At 50.7% G+C, this 3690-nt stretch overlaps 1 pseudogene; it reads left to right on the top strand.

The window, feature by feature from the left end:
• Positions 1-552: 552 nt before the first annotated feature.
• On the top strand, positions 553-3446 carry LOC101594552 (annotated as a pseudogene).
• Positions 3447-3690: the final 244 nt, after the last annotated feature.

The following is a 3690-nucleotide window of genomic DNA, read 5'->3' as shown; positions in this document are numbered from 1 at the left end:
GGCAAAAAAAAAAAAAAAAGATGGGGCAGAGGTGTGTGCCATGGACTCAGCCTCCAGGTGATATTGACAATAGGAGAGAGAAAGGGGCATTGACGGGACCTAATGCGGGTTAGCGAAAGGCAGCTGTGGCAGCGGCTGGCTAGGGCTCCAGTGGTCCTCCTCCTCCTCGTCTGACTCCTCAGCCTGCTCGCAGCTGCACATCCTGGGTCTTCCTTCTTCCCTCCCCCACCTTTCCCATGTAGCCTCCTCGCGGCCCCAGGTCCCGGTGCTTAGGAGCAGAGGCGCCGCCAGGGTGCCGATTTGATGGGACGGGCCCGTGGGGGAGGATCGTGAGGCCGCCACCGCCAAAGCGCTGAGGTTGGGTCAGGCTGTGAGGCCTGGAAACACCCCCGCCGCAGAACCGGAGGGATGTCGCACGGGACAGCTGTCGCCCCGGGCTCCCCGCCGCTCCCTGGACCTCTCCGCTGCACGTTCTGGTCCCGCCGCCAGGCTCCCGCCCCTCGATACCACAGATCATCTTTGGATTCTTCCCCAGAAGCGTCAAGTAGGGATATGTCCTCAGCACCAACTACTCCTCCATCAGTGGATAAAGTAGAAGGATTTTCTCGGAAGTCCGTCAGAAAAGCCAGACAGAAGAGGTCGCAAAGTTCCTCACGGTTTAGGTCTCAAGGGAAGCCTATTGAGTTAACACCTCTGCCACTTGCTAAAAGACATTCCAACCTCAGAGCAGCCTGAACTGTTCCTAAAGAAATGTCAGCAGTGCTGTGTCATTTTTGACTTCATGGACACGCTATCTGATCTTAAAATGAAAGAATACAAGCACTCCACTCTTAATGAACTGGTGGACTACATTACAATAAGCAGAGGCTGTCTGACAGAGCAGACTTACCCTGAAGTAGTTAGAATGAGTGACACCACGGGAGTTTTCCTCTGCAAAGGAAAGCCAACCTTCTGAGAGCTAAGCGCAGGTACTTGACGTAAAACTAGACTGTGAAGAGCATGATTTCAGGAAGATGAAATCCAGAACTTCCAACTCCGGCAGCACGGAAGGAGTCAGTGACTGCAGAGTGTGAAGCCAAGGTGGCCAGGACGTTCCTGCGTCTCTGGTTTTGGAAAAAGAAAAGACACAAGAGAATCAACAAAAACGTTAGCCCTGTGTTTGAAAAATATCCAAGTCTGTTGGGTGTCTTGACTGTTTTTCTCTCTACTCATTGTGGTATTTTAGAAGTGGCTTTAGACTTAATACAACTGTGATTTGTAGTAGAATGTAAAAAAAGATGGGGCAGAGAACTGAATAGGGAATTCTCACAGGAAGATATACAAATGTCTAATATTCATATCCATTCTAAACCATCAAGGAAATGAAAATTAAGACCACTATGAGATTGCATCTTACTCCAATCAGAATTGCATTCATTAAAAAAATCTAACGACAGGGTTGGAGAAATAGGATAGCAGTTAAGACATTTGCCAAAGTATCCCAGTTGGACTCACCAGGACTCACATAAGCCAGATGCACAAGGGAGCACATGCATCTGGAGTCTTTTGCAGTGGTTGGAAGCCCTGGTATACCCATTCTCTCTCTCTCTCTTTCTCTCAAATAAATAAATTAAATTAAATTAAAAAATTAAGTAACAGTAAATGTTGGTGAGGATGCAGGGAAAGAGGAACCCTCATTCACTGTTGGTGGGAATGCACACTTGTACAACTACTACGGAAATCAATATGGAAACTTTTGTAAAAGATGAAAATAGAGGCTTCCTGACTGTGGGTACAATTTAACCAGCTGCTCTGCACATGCCTCATTGTGGGTAAGTTGTTTCACCAACTTGCTTTTATAAAAAGAAAAGAATTTAGGCCTCCGCGTCCAGGGAGGTGGGGAGAGGAGTGCGGGGCCATGGTGTGGCGCAGTGCCCCAGGTTTGAGAGCCTCCCAGCGCCGGGGGCCTTCATGCCAGCCTCGCGGATTGCGGGGAGGCGGAAGCCTGGATCCCGGGCAGCAGCAGCTGCAGCCACAGCCGCCCCAGCTGGGCCCTCCAGGTCCCGAGCAACCTTCGCGCAGCCGTCCTGGGTCAGGGCCCTCCATCAGGCCCAGGGCAGCCCATGGCCCTGGAGGCACAACAGGTCCTCCCAGCAGGTCACCAGATCTTGCCGGTCCGGGGCGATTCCGAGACCGATGTGGAGGCTCTCTTCAATGCCGTCATGAACCCCAAGAAGGCCAACTTGTCGCAGACCATGCCATGGGGCTCTGGAAGCTCTCCGACTCCTTCTTCAAGCTGCCAGAGCCCAAGCCGCACTCCCGACAGGCCAGTACTGATGCAGGCACTGCTGAACCTGATTCCACAGTATCCATGTTCCAGCACACTCCTCTCCAGCCTCCCTACATCGAGGGGCTGCTTCTCCCGGGACACTCACCCCCACATGTGTAGTCTCTGGCCCTGCAGGCTCACCTGCAACTCAACATCTGCGACGGTCTTCTTTTGAGATCCCAGATGACATACCTCTGCTAGCAGGCTGGGAGATGGCCAAGACATCTTCTGGTCAGAGGTACTTTTAAAATCACATGGATCAGACAACAGCATGGCAGGACCCCAGGAAGGCCATGCTGTCACAGATGAATGTTGCAGTGCCCCCCAGTTCAGTCGTGCAGCAGAACATGATGAGCCCAGCCTCGGGTCCTCTTCCTGATGGATGGGAACAAGCCTTGACTCAGGACGGAGAAATTTACTATATAAATCCCAAGAATAAGACTACCTCTTGGCTAGACCCAAGGCTTGATCCTTGTTTTGCCATGAACCAGCGGATCAGCCAGAGCTCTCAGGTGAAACTGCCACCACCCCTGGCTCCCCAGAGTCCTCAGGGTGGTGTCATGGGTGGGGGCAGCTCCAATCAGCAGCAGCAGATGCGGCTGTAGCAGCTACAAATGGAGAGAGACTGAGGTTGAAACAGCAGGAATTGCTGCGGCAGGAGTTAGCTCTTTGTAGCCAGTTACCTACACTGGAGCAGGATGGAGGGACTCAGAATCCAGTGTCTTCTCCTGGGATGTCTCAGGAGTTGAGAACAATGACAACCAATAGCTCAGATCCCTTTCTTAACAGTGGCACCTATCACTATGGAGATGACAGCACAGACAGTGGACTAAGCATGAACAGTTACAGTGTCCCTCGGACTGCAGATGACTTCCTGAACAGTGTTGACAAAATGGATACCGGTGACACTATCAAACAAAGCACCCTTCCCTCCCAGCAGAGTCGCTTTCCAGACTACCTGGAAGCCATTCATAGGATGAACGTGGATCTTGGAACCCTGGGAAGAGATTGGATGGACATAGGAGAGGAGCTGATGCCCAGTCTACAGGAAGCACTGAGCTCTGACATCCTTAATGACATGGAGTCTGTTTTGGCCGCCACCAAGTTGGATAAAGAAAGCTTTTTTACATGGGTATAGAGCCCTCAGGTAGACCGCTATCTACATCTGTGAAGGATATAACGAGATGTATACATGAAATCTCCAAATATGCCAGTTGCAATCTTCTGACTAATACAGGAAAAGATGAACAAATGTCCAGCAAGAGTCTTTCATCTACTGTTTTGCTCTTCTCTGTCTGTTGCTGCTGGTAATGTGCTGATCTCTTTCACAGCTGGCCCTGAAGATCAACACAACATAACAAAACAAAAAGCCCTTTATGTTC

This window comes from Jaculus jaculus, chromosome X (assembly GCF_020740685.1).
Source record: "Jaculus jaculus isolate mJacJac1 chromosome X, mJacJac1.mat.Y.cur, whole genome shotgun sequence".
Classification (NCBI taxonomy): Eukaryota; Metazoa; Chordata; class Mammalia; order Rodentia; family Dipodidae; genus Jaculus; species Jaculus jaculus.
The sequence above is the reverse complement of the archived record's forward strand: the minus strand, read 5'-3'. Positions and strand labels throughout refer to the sequence as shown.